This window comes from Chanodichthys erythropterus, chromosome 24 (assembly GCF_024489055.1).
Source record: "Chanodichthys erythropterus isolate Z2021 chromosome 24, ASM2448905v1, whole genome shotgun sequence".
NCBI classification, from domain to species: domain Eukaryota; kingdom Metazoa; phylum Chordata; class Actinopteri; order Cypriniformes; family Xenocyprididae; genus Chanodichthys; species Chanodichthys erythropterus.
The window spans coordinates 17,410,898-17,431,223 of NC_090244.1; the positions used below are offsets into that span (position 1 = coordinate 17,410,898).

General features: G+C 37.8%; 1 protein-coding gene across 5 annotated transcripts in view; it reads right to left on the minus strand.

Annotated features, from left to right (window-relative positions):
• Positions 1–20,326, minus strand: part of cadps2 (Ca++-dependent secretion activator 2) — a 182,509-nt gene that overhangs the window by 107,391 nt on the left and 54,792 nt on the right. The gene's annotated exons all lie outside the window — the stretch shown is intronic.

Consider the following 20,326-nt stretch of genomic DNA (forward strand, 5'->3'; position numbering starts at 1 on the left):
AAAATTTCATATCAAGAATTACTAAGAGATATGGGTCACTAAGAGCTATTGGGTCAATGACATGACACCCATTCATTCAAAAATACATTAAAAATACATTATAAATTCAGTTCACACATAAAATGAATATACTTGAATGCATCTCTTATATGAAGAAAATTTTTATAATTTCTGAATTAATACACATTTTTGTGATGTAACTATCCTGATATCAAAACGAAGGGGAAAAAACTCAAAGTAGTTAATTTTGAAAATAAAAATATTTGTAAAAAATATTTTTAATTCTTAATATTTGCATATTTTTTATTATTATTAGTGCTGTCAAACGATTAATCGTGATTAATCGCATCCAAAATAAAAGTTTGTGTTTACACAATATATGTGTATTGTGTATATTTATTATGTATATGGGTCAGTGACGTGACGGGTCATTTTTTTGTCCAAAGGCCTTAATAATAATAAAAAACAAAAGATATGACATCCAAAGTATGTAAGGCAGTACATCTAGATCTATTTTATTGAATCCAAAATGTTTTAATTATATTTTGCTACATATAAAGGTATTTTAAAGAATTTGAAGTGTCAAAAATTAATTCGGTTTAACCGTCCAAAGGCCAATACAGCCATTTAATTTGTGATTAAAATATCTTATGTAATAGGGGCGGTTTCCCAGACAGAGATTAAGCCTAGTCCTAGAATAAAATGGCCCTTTAAACCAGATTAACAGAAATACTTTTGCTGTCATAGTTTAAAATAGTCCTAGACTTAGTCTAGTCCAGAGTTTAATAAACTGATTTCCTGGAGAAAGACTAGAGCTACTCCAGGACTAAATAGAGGCTTAAATTAAACCTACCAGGAGGCAGGTTTAACTTCAGATTAACGTTGTGTTTCAAAGAAGACACATGCATTACTTGGATATATATCGATATAGATGTACTTGGCCAGATCTGTGCCTTGCCACAATTCTGTCTCTGAGCTCTTCAGGCAGTTCCTTTGACCTCATGATTCTCATTTGCTCTGACATGCAGTGTGAGCTGTAAGGACTTATATAGACAGGTGTGTGGCTTTCCTAATCAAGTCCAATCAGTATAATCAAACACAGCTGGACTCAAATGAAGTTGTAGAACCATCTCAAGGAGGATCAGAAGAAATGGACAGCACCTGAGTTAAATATATGAGTGTCACAGCAAAGGGTCTGAATACTTAGGACCATGTGATATTTCAGTTTTTCTTTTTTAATAAATCTGCAAAAATGTCAACAATTCTGTGTTTTTCTGTCAATATGGGGTGCTGTGTGTACATTAATGAGGAAAAAATTAACTTAAATGATTTTAGCAAATGGCTGCAATATAACAAAGAGTGAAAAATTTAAGGGGGTCTGAATACTTTAAAATGTGATTGCTTCATGTTAAATTGACTTGAAATCGTTACTAGAACTCACTTGATGTTTTCATTTTGAAATAACATGTTTCAGTCAAGTAACCCAATAAAACAGGACTTTCACTTCCCATCATGCTTTGCACTGGGCTGAAGTGGGAGAGTAAATGTTGAAAAAGTGTTATTTTATGCATTTTTTTTTTAGAAATATGAGAATATGGAGAGACTTCTTACTGTTTATTGATCTATTATCTAAAAGGTTTTTGTTATGTTAGTGTTTTTTGGAGATTACCGTTGTGGTAAAGTGTTGAGCTTGTGCTTGCGTTGTGGACCCACTAACAAGAATTGCCTTGTAAATATATTGAAGCAACCACTATGATAGTGGATCAAACCAGTATCATTTCTAGACTATCAACACCGAACATCGCATGTTTAAATAATTGTTTAGTTTGTTGCTATGTACAGGACAAAACAAAAGCATTGATAATCATAGGATTATATATATATATAAATCATAAACATTCAACAGATTTCCAGGCATTTCTTTTTCTTTTTTTTCCACAGCTGATCTATTTTGCTTGCTTTAAAAGATCTTGTTTAGTATAAAGATTATTATTTTTTTTTTGGATTGCAGTCTTTTTCTGCTGCCATTGTTTTCATTGGATTTGCTTCTGCGTTCCATACAATTTTAAGCTTTTCTTGGTTCATTCCATGTTTTCTAGGCAACCTTTCTCATGATAATTCAGATTAGCACAGTTTTAGTAATCTGTACTTAATCTCTGTTTTAAGCCATGATTAACTATTCTACATTAAAGCCTATCCTGTCTTAATTTAAACCCTGTCTGGGAAACCGCCTCATAAATGTATATATTTTTTTATTCTAGCATGATGTTATAACATCATATATCAACATAGTGCAAAATGGTATTTAAATAATGCGTAGAAGTCGTTGTTTTTGTTTTTTTTTTATGAGAAAGAATGTCCAGAAAAATTAATTTCATTGATGTCATTCAGAGTAACCAATTGATCCATTTTGGATCAAGTCATGCGGTCAGTATCATGTGACAGGATGTGACATCATTCAGACATCTGCAAAGGATAGTAACTAAATCTCTTTTAACTATTTGAAAAATTCATGTTTTCACTTGCTCATACGCATGTCCCAAAACTTCAGGTCATTCGGTACAACCACTATAAAACATGGAAAATGTTGTAATATTTCGAAAACTTGTACTAAATATAAAACAAATGATTGTCCTTTTGCTAGCTAGATATCAGCCTGTTAGCATTGTTTGAAAATATTCGGTATAACCAAAATTTTGGTTAAACTGAATGACTTTTTTGGTGACAAATTTTGTCCATCTTGTAAAAAATGACAAAAGCAGTGTTAATTGATTATAAAAACCACATAATCTCATTGTTAACACTTAATAAAACTTCAAAATTAATTATATCTCCATTATGCTTCTTTTTACACTTTTAAAAACCTTATTCGTCAATGACCCATATACATATAATGCATGTATATGAAAAAAATATTAAATATATTATATTTATGTATAAAATATTTATATTTTCATATAACAAATTATATATATTTTTTTATAATCCACACACACACACACACACACACACACACACACACACACACACACACACACACACACACACACACACATATATATATATATATATACATATATACACACACTAGGGCTGGACAATAATTCAATATCAATATATATCGCGATATAATTTTTTTCGATAACGGTGATATGATTTTTAAACACATTTCCGGTATTTCGATATATACATTACAACATTTCTCACTGACTTGAGGCGCAGCCGTTAGAAAGAGCAGAACGCGATTGGCCATTGGCGTGATGACGTACACCACAGAGACACGCAGCCATCAGCCAGTGCTCAGCGTTAATATGGTTTGTTTAAAATAGCAACATGGAAAACAGACAGACAGAGTTCAGATAATGTATGTTTCAGTCGATGGATGCGCAAAACGTTACAACAACGATAATCAAAAAGCGTGGACAAAACAGTCACTCTTTGTAAACTGTTAACTGCGAGTGCCGTCTGCTCTAATGTCCAGTCATTTACGCCGTCATCACCCGGGTGTTGATAGCGCGCGAGCGCAGGTGAGACCTGAACAGCACACGATGCTATCTGTTTAAACTAAACTCATTTAAGCTTTGCTGATTTAAACCTTCAAGAACAAGACGCGAAAGAGAACTTGCACGCGCTGTGAGAAGATTTGTGTGCGCTCATCCCACGCGCGCACACGCTTATTTCAGACAGCGCAAATACTGATTTCTTTTTCAAGTCTTGCGCTTCGGCGGACAAATTCATACAAAAATTAAGTCAACATGTCCGTCCTAGCGAGTATTCTAGCAAACATAGTCGGTTATGTCTTAAGTGAACGTATATTAGTCGAGAAAGACATCGCATGTGTAACAGTATATGTAGCTACTGGATCGTGCATGTCTTATAGGGGGGAAAAAAATTACTGCTGCCTGTTTTTAATGTTAAATCAAACAACAAATAACAAAGAAATCACTCACTGCTCTTGACTGAATAGTTTTTGTAACTTCAATAATGATTCATCTTTATTTATTTTATACAGTAAAAATAATATGCAGTGTTATTTTATATTTGATTACTTTATCCATTCTGTACCTGAAAACTGCAGTTAGATACCTGAAAAGCACTGTTTATTCTATTTGAATATTTGCTTTATTGTACTTTTTTGTGATGTACTTATTTGCTCGTTCTTATTTTCTTTATTTTAATTTGACAGTAGTCTTATTTTTAGGGTCACGGTTTCGGTACGGTTCGGTATGTGCTAATAGCACGTACCGAAACCGTGACCCTAAAACCATGATACGAACCGAACCATGAGCAATTTGAACCATTGCACCCCTAGTGTCATCAACACTCAACAATGTTCCTGCCCCAGCAATGTGTTTTTGTTGTTTCTCACTGTTTTTTTCTGTTTTTACTGTTCACAATCTTTATCTTGGCTGAAGCACTTTTGTTTTAATCTATATTAAGGATAATAAAATCAGCCTACATTATAGTTTAATGTTAAAGATATTAATATTACAAAAGTGAGTGAGTCTTATGTTTATTTTTTTTGTTTGTATGAAGGCTAAATACAAATAAAAGCTGAACATACATTTATTTGTACTGTTTTTATTTCTTAAATATTATATAGTTTTATAGGAAGAGATTTCATAGATTTGGCAAATTCATTTTTCAGACGTTGTGGCCGTTCTTGGCAGTTTTTCTGAGGCTATTATATAGTTCATATCGATATCGGAATTATATCGTATCGACCGAAATTAAGAATTATATCGTGATATAAATTTTGGCCATATCATCCAGCCCTAACACACACACACACGTATACATGCATATATTTAAGAAATATTTACATTTGTGTGTGTGTATATATATATATACACATAAATATACACAGTACACACACATTATGTAAACAAACTTTTATTTTGGATGTGATTAATCATTTGACAGCACTAATAATTATTATTTCTTAGTAAAATAAATAGTTAATATGTCAGGGCCAATAAGTCTCTTAAAATTCTAGTAAATTTGAACTTTTTATGACATTCAGGTTAAATTTCATGTGGTGAATAAAAAAATGAATAATTCTGGAAATTTGTGCATTATACATTATACCTCTTATACAAAATGTAGCCTAAGTTTGTAAGAATTTGGCACGTGTTCTACACAGGTATTTTTTTTTTTTTTAAATATCCTTTTCTTTATCTTATTATAATGGCCTCAACAGTTTTGTAAATTCATGTCCAAGTTTGGTGGAGGTTCCTAAATGGCTTCAGCACCTTTAATACAGATTACATACTTGCTTCCATAAACTTGTCTTAATAAACACATTACAGACACAAGGAACAAACTGAAGTAACAAGCCAAACTTCAATTAAATTCTCAGTGTAAGCAGTGTAATTTTAGAAAACACAATGATTCATAAGAGAAAGGAAAGGCCCCACTGAGAGAGTGGCAAATCAGCACAGAAGACCATGAAAACACCACCACTTTTCAGTAATTTCATTTTTTTATATTCTGTGACCGTGTCTGGGGGAAACCGGAGTTGGTGAGGCGCGACAGAAGCAGCAGATGGAGACGAATCGCAGCTCCTAACCGCGAGTAATGGAGCAGAACAAAGACACTTCAGCTGCCTCGTCTCAAGGAGGCGGGGGAATATATCTGTGTCGAAACTGCCGTGATCTGGTAAGACGACAGAGATCGGTACGCAACAGGAGGCAACCCAGGAAATTCCAGTCGAATTGCTCTACTTGGACACCTGTAGAGATTACACTGTTTTTTATTGAGATTTGAGGAAAGTGTTCATTTAGGTCCATTTGACATAAGCGCCTGAAAGTACTTACTGTACCTTAAGAAACAAATGGGATAAATGCAATACAAAAATATACAGATCAACTTGGTAAATATAATACAAGGAGGACATGAGAGAAAAGGGTTGAAATTTCCTTCTTGGAAATTTAAAACGCACATACTTGTCTGTCAGTGAATAGTTCATTGGTTTCATTAAAAAGGCCCATTCAAACGGTGGCCAAAAAAACAACCATATTGGATATCTTGCAGTGCTTTTTAGTACCTGAATGAGTCAGTGAGCAAGTGGCTTACTTTCCTATAGAGAAAATTAATAGTTTCCTCCTGCGTCAAAAAGGACATGCAGGTGAAGTGACAGACAGGCAGGCATGCTGGGAGGACATTGCCTGCTCATTTCCTCTGTGCCATTTAGAAACTGAATTTAGGAAAATCGTTCTGATGCAAGTTTTTTTTTTAAACTAATCTTTCTAGGCCTTATGTTATAAAGTCATTCCCCATAAGAGTCCAGATGTGTGTTAATTTATGCAATTATCCCTGCATTTATTATTTGCATTAAGCTTTTTTCTCACTTTTTCCTACAGTGCAACCTAAAACTATAAAAGTGGTCAAAGGGAATATGTGTCAGATTAATTGGCCAAAATGCAAGACATTATGCGCTATATATCATAAAACACAGAATATGTGAAGAGTCAGCACTAAAGAAGAGGCACTACGTAATATTTTACATTATTTTCAAAGGTGATCCTTTATAAATGGATTATTTAAATTGGATAGTTCTGATTCTGGCTTATGCTAATACACAAAAAAGTAACAATACATTGTGAGGAACAATGGCACATAAAAAAGGGAGTGGCAATCAAAAATAAAATGAAGGAAATTATTAAATTCAAACAAAAATGTACAGCATGGACAAATAAATAGCATTTTAAAATGGTTTCATTGAAGCTTAGGTTGCGTATCAAGAACCAGCTTCATTTCAGAACCGCTTCCAAATTTCCAAGTACAGTTGATTTGATGAGACAAATACACATGAAAATTTTATCAGAATATTCTTGTAAACAGCGAGTTTTGTCTTAAGTGAATGTAAACAGGTGAGAAAGAAAACGCTTGTGTAACAGTATATTGGGCTCGTGCATTAGCTCTTAAAGTGACAGCAGCCTAATAAACTGTCTGTGTCATAAATGTTAATCAAACAACAAGAGAAAATCACTCATTGATCTTGACTGAATAACTTTTGTATCTTTAATAAGGATTAATTTACTGTAATGACTGAGGCAAATCAGACACAATTATTGGTTAGTTAACCAATAGTTTTAAGCTCACTCTGGGGTCTGTCCCCATCCCCCGGGAAGCTCTCAGTTACAAGTTTATTGCGCCGAGGAATGTGGCTGCCGCATGGAGAGCAGAGAAGAGACACAGAAAATCTGCATCTCTCTGCATTTTCCACACAGAACACAGACTCTGTGGCATTAATGTATAGACAGACTGTGCTATAAATGAATCCTTCCCAGGAAATGGTATCGTTGCTGTATTACAATCATTGTATTCCCGTATGTATGTGTATGTTTTATGATGCATTTAAGGTAACTTCAATCATGCCATGTTTAGTGTCTATGCGTTCGTATCGGGATGATTTAAATGCTTTTGTATGTGGTATGTCCATACCTGTGCAACACAGGAGTATTACAAGACTCTTTAACAGTCCTGATTCAAAGACTCAGCTTGTTAATCTACTTGGTCATAAAAGCCCTGTCAAGAGGGGTGTGTTGTCACAACACCCAGCCATGTGCTCATCACCCAACAGACTGACAACAACTTCAGACGATAACCTCAAGAGTTATCCTCAACCTGCAGATCCGATGCTCCTTAGCCTAAGGGCACATTGCAAGTATCGTACATTTTAATGCTAAACAGCGATTTAGTATTCATTTGTAAGACTTACCTTTGCTATTGCTAAAAGAAACTGATGAGTCCTTTCAAGAGTATCTTCGACTTTCCTATAGCTCTAGTAACAGTACCTCTTCTGGTTCAACTCTATCATTACTCATTCTGCCCTACATATGTATGTTATGTTATGTTATGTCTGCATAACATTGTTATGTTATGTTATGTTATGTTATGTTATTTGTTTGTTAGTTTAGTGTTTGTGAGTTAGTTTATAAAGATTGTGCACAATAAGCACAATCAACACTAAGTGTTCCCTGGACAACAGGTTATTTGATGGTAATATTAAGATTAATGTAGCTATATCCAGTAAATCTGATTAACCGATTTACATATTCATAATTAATCATAATTAATAAATCATATTGAGTTATGAATAATTATTCATATTTCCCCTTTGAGTTAATTCGCTACATTACGTTTCATAAAAAAATAACTATGCAGTGTTATTTTACATTTGATTAGAACTTAGTTCAGTTGTATTTATTTGTGATATTGCTAATTTGTTTATGTGTTCTTATTTCTGACTGTTTACTTGTTTGAAATGTATATTAGTTTAGGTGTTTTTGCTGTGGTATTTTTGTTAAAATCATATGTAAAAGCTCCTCATGTAAGTGTCCTTAAAAAACCTATCAAACTTTTGATTGTCAATTTAAAGAGTGATTAATCGTTTATTGTTGTTTTTTTTGTTTTTGTTTTTTGTTTGTTTTTTTTTTACAACATTTTAAATATGACTTTATTTGCCTTTTTTCTGGAAAGTTTTTATATACAGTACATATATACACACACACATACATTATATATATTATATATTATATATATATATATATATATATATATATATACAGCAGCACACACGGCAGACAGTTGACTATAAAAGGGTGTTAAAACACCTTCCCATTTCATGCTGTCAGCAATGGCACCACATGGAAGAGAAATGTCACAAGATCTGAGAAAGAAAATAATTTCTTTACACCAGAAAGGTGAAGGCTACAAGAAGATCAGCAAAGCTTAACTTATCAGTCAGAATACTGTAGCAAAAGTGGTACAAAAATCTAAAAAAGATGGAACTGCAACCATCTCAGAGTGACGCCTCGACAGGAACGTCTTCTGATGAGAAGGGTTGAAGAAAATCAGCATGCAAAATCTAAAGAAGTAGAAAGCCAAACTGGGGTGACTATTTCCCGTCGTCGTGCACTTTTCCAACATGACAATGATCCTAAACACACATCTAAGGTCGCTGTTAGATTTCTGCTGAAGAACAGGGTGAAAGTGATTCAGTGGCTCCTGATCTGAACCCAGTCATGTTAAGTTTTGCCGACATAGCCTGACAACATCTCATCTGACCGTAGTTCACTGTTGTTCAACTGAAGCTCCCCCATAGTCACCTGTAGCCTACCTTTTCCGCGCTCATTTTACTTGCGCCTGACGCTGAGGCGAAGTCGGAATGCGCGTCTGAAAAGTGTCCCGTTTGTTGTGGTCGTAAAGAGACAGTTCTCCTCCCCGGGGATAAAAATAATTCAGCAGAGGCAGGAATACATAGACCAGAAGGGGGGAAATCCCCCCGTCCCCCCGGCTACAAATCGCATCCTGTATAATATATATATATATATATTATATTATATATATATATATATGAGCAATATCGCACGAGTAGCCATGCGATATGGCTGTATATCAGCACGCTGTGATTACCTGCGGCCTCGTGCCTACGGACGAATCACAGCGTGCTGATATACAGCCATATCGCACGGCTACTCGTGTGATATTGCGTTTATACAACAGTTCGACGGCACGAGTGTGTAAATAAATAAGAACAACAACGGAGTGTCTTTAAAACCCTCTTTTGTGCAGCACTTGTCATGATCACTAGTGAGAGTGCCCTAGTCAGCCACTAGAGGGCACTCCATTCCGGACTCTTGTTTTCACCCCTTGGACTACATTACCCATACTCACTCCTGGACTCATTATCCCACTCATTGCACACAGCTGTTTTGTGTTTATTCATTAGTGTCTGTCTATTTATACCTGGTTTGTCTCTGCCCTTGTTATGGTGTCTTCACGAACGTTCCTGGTTTCTCTGTTTTGGTTTTCGTTGTGTTTTTCTTGTTTTGTGTACGGACTGTTATCATGGATTTTGCCCCCCGGCCTGTTTCTGGATTTACGCTTTGGATTACCCCAATAAATACCTGCAATTGGACCTACCCTGTTTGTCTTCGTGTGTGCCGTGACAGAAGACACCATCACTTTAGGATCCAGCAGGATGGGGATTTGGATCACTCCTCCAGCCACGGTGAGGGAGCGGATGGCTCTTGTTCGGGCGGTGCTGGCTCTGCGACAGGAGGGGAGAGAGATAGGGTGTTTTGCCCAGTTTTTCTGGACATTTTCAAGAGGGCTGCGGTATAATGATGAGGCGTTAAAAGGGGTTTTTAATGTATGCCTTGATGACCCTCTGCCCCAGTGTGAGTTGGAGGGGCTCCAGACCCTGGATTTTTGGGGTTTTTCCCATTATCTCTCCCGCAGAAACCGTGGGCCAACTCATGCTCAGCCAGAGGCCGCTCTTGCCCGTGAGCCCGCCCCAGAGCCTGCTCTAGCCCGTGAGTTCGCTCCAGAGTCTACAGAGGAGGTGGGCACAGGTTCAGTGCTGCACTCACGTAAGAGGAGGAAGAGGAGGAGGAAGGCTTCCGTCATCCCTCAAGGCCTGGAAGCCTTCCCGGAGTCCGCTCCAGCCAGTGAGTCCACTACAGAGTCCGTTCCAGTCAGTGAGTCCACTCCAGAGTCCGCTCCAGTCAGTGAGTCCACTCCAGAGCCCGCTCCAGTCAGTGAATCCACTCCAGAGCCCGCTCCAGCCAGTGAGTCCGCTCCAGCCAGTGAGTCCGCTCCAGCCAGTGAGTCCGCTCCAGCCAGTGAGTCCGCTCCAGAGCCTGCTCCAGCCAGTGAGTCCACTTTGGGTGAGCCACCGCCACACCCTCATAAGCGGAGGAGAAGGAGGAAAAGGGCTTCCTCCGTCCTACAAGGCCTGGAGACCACTTTGGTGGTTGTTCGTGGGTTACCGAAGCGCCTTGCCCTGCCGGCGCCACCGAAGCGCCTTGCCCTGCCGGCGCCACCGAAGCGCCTTGCCCTGCCGGCGCCACCGAAGCGCCTTGCCCTGCCGGCGCCACCGAAGCGCCTTGCCCTGCCGGCGCCACCGAAGCGCCTTGCCCTGCCGCCTGAGCAGCCCGAGCCTGCTGCCATCACCGAGCTGTCCGCTCTTCCTGATACGACCACGGAGGTCGTCCCCGAGCTGCCCGCTCTCCCTGACACGGCCACAGAGCAACCTTGGTCTGCCCTGCCGCCATCGCCCAGATCTTCTGTACTGCCGCCGTCATCCAAGCCTTCTGCCCTGCCGCCGTCATCCAAGCCTTCTGCCCTGCCGCCGCCGCCCAGGCCGCCAGCCCCGCCGCCGCCGCCGCCCAGGCCGCCAGCCCTGCCGCCGCCGCCGCCCAGGTCGCCAGCCCTGCCGCCACCGCCACCGCCGCCCAGGCCGCCAGCCCTGCCGCCACCGCCACCGCCGCCCAGGATATCTGCCCTGCCGCCGTCGTCTAGGCTTCCTGCCCTGCTGCCACTGCCCCGGCCGTTGGAACCGCTGGAACCCGCCTGGTCAGTTCCTCCAGCGCCGCCCTGGCAACCAGCCAGGACTCCAGACCCCAGGGAACCCGCCTGGTCAGTTCCTCCAGTGCCGCCCTGGCATTCAGCCAGGACCCCGACCCTCTTAGAGCCCCCGTGGTCTGTTCCACCGGCTCCCCCCTGGCCTTTGGTTGGGGGCTCTGGTCCTGGCCCACCATCCCTCCCCCTGATCCTCCTCCTGTCCACCTCCCTCCTGAGTTTTTGTGTTTTTTGTTTTTGTTGTCTGGTGGAGCGTCTGGTAGCCGCTCCTTTGAGGAGGGGTAATGTCATGATCACTAGTGAGAGTGCCCTAGTCAGCCACTAGAGGGCACTCCATTCCGGACTCTTGTTTTCACCCCTTGGACTACATTACCCATACTCACTCCTGGACTCATTATCCCACTCATTGCACACAGCTGTTTTGTGTTTATTCATTAGTGTCTGTCTATTTATACCTGGTTTGTCTCTGCCCTTGTTATGGTGTCTTCACGAACGTTCCTGGTTTCTCTGTTTTGGTTTTCGTTGTGTTTTTCTTGTTTTGTGTACGGACTGTTATCATGGATTTTGACCCTTGCCTGTTTCTGGATTTACGCTTTGGATTACCCCAATAAATACCTGCAATTGGACCTACCCTGTTTGTCTTCGTGTGTGCCGTGACAGCACTACTTCCTTCCGCCACAGATTAAAATATCAATTTGACAGTTGGAACAAGCCTCCGTTACTAATTCTAAAACGTCACTTTAGAACTAGTAACGAAGGAACGTTGAGTCGCTTCATTGAAACACATAGAATTTTCTACAGTGTTAGAGAGAGAGAGAGAGAGAGAGAGAGAGAGAGAGAGAGAGAGAGAGAGAGAAGGCTATTACCTGTGTCTGGTATATTGCATTACATTCATTCATCAAGTCGATGTCCATAATATTACATCCTTTATACAAGTCCGTTTGAATGTCCGCTGAGGTAAGCGATCTTTGTATTTGTCTTTTTTTTAGCTTTGGGAATTTTCCATCCATAAGATAACACCACAGCGCTAAAAACAACTTCCTTTTGCAAAAGTTCCTTTCAATTTAAAAGTCTCTTGTGACTCACTGACTAATTCTCATGTAAAGTGTTGCCGCCATCTAATGGCGTATTAATGTAATGTTCACTCAATCCATTTTACTTAATGAACATATTTATATAAAATAATATTTATTGAACAACATATAAGCACAATTGTACAGTTCAGTCGAACATAAAGCACTAGTTATTAAAAAAAAAAAAAAAGTCACCATTTACGCTGGTATGTGGGTTTTACAAATATTTAATGAATGAAAAGGATTTTAAAGAGCTTGTGACAAAACCTCCTAACTCCATTGGATCCTCAAACTGTCAATCAAGCCTCATTAATCCGCCTCCCCTCGTGAATGAAGTGCGCACGCAATTTGGACATCTCCTCTGTGCAATGCAAAGGTAAATAAAGATCTGATGTTTGGAAAAAAAATTGTAAAGCGTTTTCTTTACTCAAAAACATATAACATAACACATAACATATGTTTATAAAGTTTAATGTTTTACATATTTGAAGCGGAGAAGAGTCTGATAAGTCCTGTCTAGTTGTAGTCAATGTGCTATATAAGGATGTAACGTAACGTTTATTATTATCAAATTTATTATAGCACAATTCGACTTGCTCTGTAACAAATAATAGATTAATAAGACCAAAGACTGTCCGTTATATGTACTCAAATTGAATTATGTCTCGTGTTTAACCACTATAAGAGCCAGCGGCAAATCCCCTTGGCACTGGCCGAGATGAAGCTGTTCTCGGCGGTTACAGAAGCACTGAACGGCCGCTGACGCACTCGAGATCGCATCTCCGAAAACGTCAAAACAAATTGTAAAATGGGCGCTGTTATTAAATATGAACCAGACAGAACTGTTGTATAAATATTATATATATATATATATATATATATATATATATATATATATATATAGACATGATGAATTTGCTTAAGACAATGTTTCAATTATATTTTAATGTTAAGATTACCATTTTTTATTTTATATATTTTATTTGAATATTTAATATTTTTATATTAAATATTATTATTAAGTACCTTTTATTAAAGCAATTAGGAACTCAAAGCAGTGCAAGTTCTCTTGCCTTATTAACATTGAGAATGATACCCATTAAATTCCCTATTCACTGTTTTGCATGTGAAAACAAATGACAAATTCAAGTTGACAGGCGAAACCTTAAAAAAAAAAATTGGTGCTACTTTAAATGCAGAAAACCTAGACAGCAAACTGTGTTTCAGAGAGTTTTATTTCCTCATACACATCTGTCCAAACTGTACCACACCACTATTTTCTGTCAATATATAATATACGCCTCTGCAGACAGTTGCAATTACACAATGGTGTAAAAATTTTGTGGCGGTGAAAATGTCAAACATTATTACTAATGAATCGGCCACCAAGGGATTTCCTCTCTCCCTGCTGCTTGACTTAATTGGTGGCTTAAAATCTCATTCAATTATTTATAACCAACGGTGTGCAGAGCTGTGCTCTGTCTGCAGTGAAGAGATTAATAAGATACAGAGCCATTTGTGTAATTAAAGCTAATATGAGGAATTAATCCTAGCAGAAGAATGAAGGAGAAAGTCGCAAGAAAGATCGTAGATTAGCGTAGGAATAATGGCCGAGAAACCTCGCTAGCAGCAGGGAGCAGGCTATGAAGGAAGACTTGGAGATTATATTGGCGTGTTTGACTTCATAGGGGGTGGCATGTCTGCCATAAACGTGAGAAGGGGAGAGATTACGAGCGCTTGAGAGCGAGGAGACTGGAGGGTGATGATTAATTTACATAAAAGGTTTAGCGATGACAAACATTTTCATTTTTGAGAGGTGATTTAACAGGCGTTATAATAACATTTATTTGAAGCTACGTTTTGAACCTCTGTTTATTCTTACAATATTGCTCTGTTTCAAAACCTAAAGAAAACCTATGATTCTCTCTACCTAGAGAGCATCATACACGTCATGAGGGGTAGGGCTGCACGATTTGGAGAAAAAAAATCTAATTGCGATTTTTCTGGTTAAAATTGCGATTTTATAAAACATATGGGGAACAAATAATAAACAATACCAGGCTTGTTTTGCTTGTTTGTAGGGCTGCACAATTTAATAATATAGGCCTATTATTTTGAATAATTATTTTTATTATTGTTATTATCATTATTGCTAAATAAAAATGTTAAACCAAATAAAAAAATATTACTGTTGTAATAACTTACATTATTAAAGTATTTATATTTAATTATAAATATAACTATAATAATTAGAAAATAATATTTAAAACTTGTATGACAAAATGTGGGGTTACCTGTTAACATGCAAGCAGTATGTCTATAAATCATTAGAAAGGTCTAAGGATTTATTATATTATTTATTAATAATATTATATTATTATGCTTAAAATCTGTCTCAATAATTTCTTTATTTTTGTCAGGAGGTATGCAAAATAAAAAATGGAGTCCATGTATTTAATATGAACTATGTGTCTTGCATGCATCCACTGTGGGAAAAAAAAAACCTGTACACTTCTGTACACTGGAGAAAAACATATTGATTAAATGATTCCCTCAGAGAGGAATTATTTTTCATATTTTTACCCTGAATAGGATTGAGTGAGCTTTACTAGCACTAAACAAGTCTGTTTCATACCGGAGGGCGCCCTTGAGCAGACACTCCAAATACTCCAAATATATACGCAATATAACAATAATTCCTGTTCCAGGAAATCCCCAATGGGCATCATGCTATCGTCGTGACTGAATAAAAAGAAGGTAGAAACGCTTTGATTGATTAAACATGAATAAAATAAACAGACGACTACAACAATACATGGTTTATATGTTGTTTTCTTCAAGCCTTCTCAGGTATTTCTGAAATAATAAAGTATATTTATAATTCAATGCTAATTAAAATGCTATTTCAAACACTTAACTGACGTTATGAAGTGAGTTTGGAGTAAAAGCACATTAAATGTTGTCTTTTGTTAGAAAAGAAGTTCATAAAGGCTTCTCATGTTTGGAAAGTTTGTATATTTGACATGTGTTGCTTTTTCTAATGCTGTGCTCTCAGATGGAGCGTCATTTACTACTGATCACAGAGCAGCTCTTCACTGACTCGCGGTGTACATATTTATGTAATCAAAAATAAATAAATAAATAAATTTAAAAAAAATATCGCAGCCTTTGCGATGTCATAATCACACTAAGCCAAATCGCGATTTCGATTAATTTACGATTAATCGTGCAGCCCTAATGAGGGGTGTCCCAAAAAGGTAGGCAGCAAACTTATAGACCACTTTAAGTAAGGAATAATTGATGACGGGCTGTTGAATTTCTTAGAAAATAATGCACACCTGAAGGGGTAATGCGGCCACGACGCGAAGTGGTTACACCACAGCTGTCCATTATTTTCTAAGAATTCAACAGTCCGGAGTCAATTATTCCGCTTATACTACGATTACCACATCTCAAAACACTGTTCCGATGTTGTATTTCAAGACATTTGTCAGGTTTTGTCCTTAAAACACTCGTGTGTGGGACTAATTTCTTAGGCATCTTATCCCAAGCCTCCATTGCCAATTCCAAAATGTAATTTCAGAACTAGTAAGGAAGGCTTGAGCCTTGATAGCAGAATAATACAGCAGATACAGTTATTAACACAGCTGAGAGATAGAGAGAGAGAATAAGCATATGTGAATTATCCTAAATCTGTGTGTCTCTCACGGCGCCACTGTCTCTACTAATAGTGAAACTATAAGTTTATCTACCTCAAGAACAACACAATTACCTCACTGATAAGAAATGTCATGTATCTTTTAAGTTGCTAAACTATTTTCTAAACTATTAATTCGTCAGAGCAGCGCTAACAAACACTTTCTGTGCGAGACAAGTGTGTGTCCGCACTATAAGGTATGTGTGTGTACGTTTAAAAGAGAGAGAGAGCGCGAGAGAATATGTGCTATGTATTTTGTGGCTAAAACCATGACAATAATTTGTTGTTTTCATCCTATTGTTTACTATATTTATTTGCTTGGTCTGTGTCGTTGTGGGTTTTGTTTCTTTTCCTGTTATAGGTTGTAAGGACCTATTGAAATAACTGAAATAATCTGGCCAAGTGATATGGAACTGTAATGCGGTCAAGACCTGCTAGAACTACTTTAGCCGTAAAAAAATTGCGCACCTTAGAACGTTGGTCAACCAATCAGATTCGAGCATTCAACAGCCCCGTGGTAGAAAGTGTTATTATTTAACTGTTCTTGTCTATACGATGAAAACAGCACTGGATCCCATTGACTTTCATATACTGAGCCGGCATTCTGACGAAGAACGTGGAAGTGCCGGACGTAAACAGTGTAGGAGAATGACATGGAAGAGAGGAAATTTTGAATAAAGTCATTTTTGTTTTGATTTTGGTGCACAAAAAGTATTGTTGTCACTTCATAAAATTAAGTTTGAACCACTGTAGTCACATGGACTATTTTAACGATGTCTTTAGTACCTTTCTGGGCCTTGAATGTGGTTGTCTATGGAGGAACAGAAAGCTCTCGGATTTCATAAAAAATATCTTCATTTGCATTATGAAGATGAATGAATGTCTTACGAGTTTGGAATGACTTGAGGGTGAGTAATTAATGACAGAAATTTTCATTTTTGGGTGAACTAACCCTTTAATAGAGCGTTTCAAATCAATCACTTACGAGGTTCCTCCATCTTTACATGCACTAGACAGCAAGGCTGCTCACTAGATTTTAGAAATGATCTTGTGTAACGGTCTTGTTCTCAACCAGAGGATACTGATGACTATTGCAACCCTCTCTCGTGCCAAAATACAAATGTATAAAGTACAATTTGAAGTGTGTATAAAGTGTAAACCAGTTTGTTTGATATCAAATGAATAATTTAAAGCAAAACTAGCTTGAGGGTTGTGATTCAATACTGATATATAGAGTCTTCAGTGGTCAAAAGTTAAAGATTGTTTAGAAATCTCTCATAAGGTCTGGAAAATACTGTGTGTGGCAGACCATATTATAAGCTTCCTCATGAATAAAACATACCTGCTATTCACACATTAAAAACATTTAAATCTAGATCAACAACTATAGGATGGCTCATTGCTCAAGAGCCTGAGAAAATGAGTGCGAAACTGAAGACGTCTTTAGAGTCGCTCATCATGAGACTCTTTCAGCTCTCTGTTTCAAGCCTTTTGTTTGATTTCTTGAACAATAAGCAATTCCCTTACATGTGTATTTACATGAATATGAATGTTGAGTCACATCTCCCACTGGCAAAAAACCTGCTCCATTTATATCTCTATTGTGTTTGTCCCTTTTCACAAATTCTCTCGAGCATTTCCTCTTATTGGGTTTCATGTGAACTCAAGCTCTGCCCTCGGCCTCGCTCCTGGCAGTCCGATTACTCACATCTGAATGGAAATCTGTGTTGCTTTTCCAGCCTCAATCGTTCCCCGAGAAAAAAAAAATGATAGGGGAAATCACCTCAAACTTGAAGAAGTGATGTTTTGTACCCAATTCAAAACTGTTGATGCAAGTTTCCATTGGCAACAGAAACGGGACCTACTGACAAACTGCTTGGCAAGACACAATACCACTCTGGAAAGTTTCTAGGAGAAAAAGCAGAGAAACAAGAGACCAAATGAGAGCGACTGGAAGTAATGAGCAGTACAGGATCATGTCTGGACACACGACCAGTCAGTCAGCTCTATAATTGGCTCTTCTCTAGTAAAACCCCATCATACTAATCAGACCTACTGTACATTGAGTTTGTTTGGAGTGTTTTGTGACAATGAATACAAAGAAACTGGTGAAATAATGTATGAGACTAGAGCCAAAAAGAGAAAGAATAGTAGGGGGTGAAGGAAGCTTTTTATAAGTTTTGAAGGAAAACGTAGATAGAACGTCAGAAAGAATTGGGACTGAGAGAAAGAAAGAGGGCAAAAAAACCTTTACTTATGGCTCTGACAGTCTTCAAAGTCAGCGCCTGCAGCTATTCTGTTTGCAATGCTGTCACACAGTAATCCAATTGAGAACCTCTGGGTGGTAAACACATGGGAAAAGAGTGAAAAACAAATGTGAGGTAGAGAGAGAATGTGGAGGGGCCAAAGGAACAAAAAAAAAATGGCAGATCATGACAACCTCGGGCTGAATGTGTACAGAAATGATTCTGCCCTGGCTAAAGGGCAAACAACTCGTAACAAAAACACACTGGGGCTCTGTCTATTGTCTTGTTTGTTTGTGTTAGGAACATGTTTAAGAGCAAAGTCTTGTTGATTCCTCAAGATACCCTGTAAGACCATGATGAAAAAGTCAGAAGCAGAGGGACTGGTCAAAATGTAAGGTGCAAAACTCAAACACCATGGTAAATCAATGGGAATCCACACACAAAAAAACTTTCCCAAGCAGATTTCACAACAGGTTCACATTGGTTATGCGGATTTGCTGCGTTGACCAAATGAAAGCAGCTTTGCTTGAAATGAACTTCACTGTGAGTTGTGCCTCATACATGTCTGAAAACTATTGACAATAGACAATTTTGTCCACAAAATTTTGCAGAAATTTCACAAATGTAACCGCACCTTAATGTGAAATACTGTAATCTCTGTAATCTACTGTACTTTATTAATCTCCCAATATTTTCTCTTGAAATTCCATGATGTTAAATTATCAAAAAGTATTATTATTGTACTTCACGCTTAAACACTACAATAAAAGTTTAATAAATTAACATTAGTTAAAGTGGACATATAATTGCCCTTTTCACAAGATGTAATAAGTCTCTGGTGTCTCCAGAATGTGTCTGAAGTTTCAGCTCAAAATACCCCACAGATCATTTATTATAGCTTGTCAAATTTGCCCCTATTTGGGTGAGAGCAAAAACACGTTCTTGTGTGTTCCTTTAAATGCAAATGAGCTGCTGCTCCCGACCCCCTTTCCAGAAGAGGGCGGAGCTTTAACAGTTTGCGCTTCGGTTGCTCAACAACAACAAAGCAGGAGAATCTCACGCAGCCAAAATGAGGATTGTCAGCAACAGTGTTCAGCCTTACATTGTTCAAATCGGAGTCGGACACTGATGGAGAGTCTCAGGAAGAAGTTACAACTTTTAGAATGAAACTGGACGTTTCTGAACGGTTAGTGGATACATTTATGTAGTTGTTGTAGAGTTGATTAAACACATCGACTAACATGTGCCGTCATGGCAATCTTTTGTGCAAATACAGCGTTGAACTGAGCCTCGTTTGTGAAGCATTCTGGCGTAAAATGACGGCATGACAACAACACTCTACTACAACAACTCTTCTTCTTTACTAAAGAAGCCCAACATGGCCTCACCCCCTTTGTTGTGTGTTCTAAGGGGCGGGGTTTATGTAAATTTTAGGGTTTGCGATGTCACTAACCCAGGAAGAAGCTTGTTGTAGTCCCTAGCAGCCATTTGTTGTAGTCCTTAAAAAGCAATTTTTGTAAAAGAAAATCTCTCTTTGCATTGAACTTTAAGTGTTGTAACTTTGCAGATGTTGTTTATGCTCAAACAGCAACATTACACACTAAGTAAAGATAAAAAAGTGAAATCATAATCAACCACCCCTTTAATGCAGTAGCTAGCATGAACTAACAATACTTAAATAATAATTTTTAAATTAACATTAACCTAGATTAGTGTTCATTTCGTTAATGAAATCTACGATGAAAAACCGTTTTTCCCATGACTAGAGACGATGAGACGACACCAACGTCATTAAACGATAAATGTGACTATATCAACATTCCACATTGTTGGCGAACAAGATGAGATTAAACTGTATTTAAAAAATAAAAACCAAAAAAAAAAAAAAAAAAAAATTACAGACTGTTTTTAACAAGCCGCTACAATCTTCCATGCTTGTG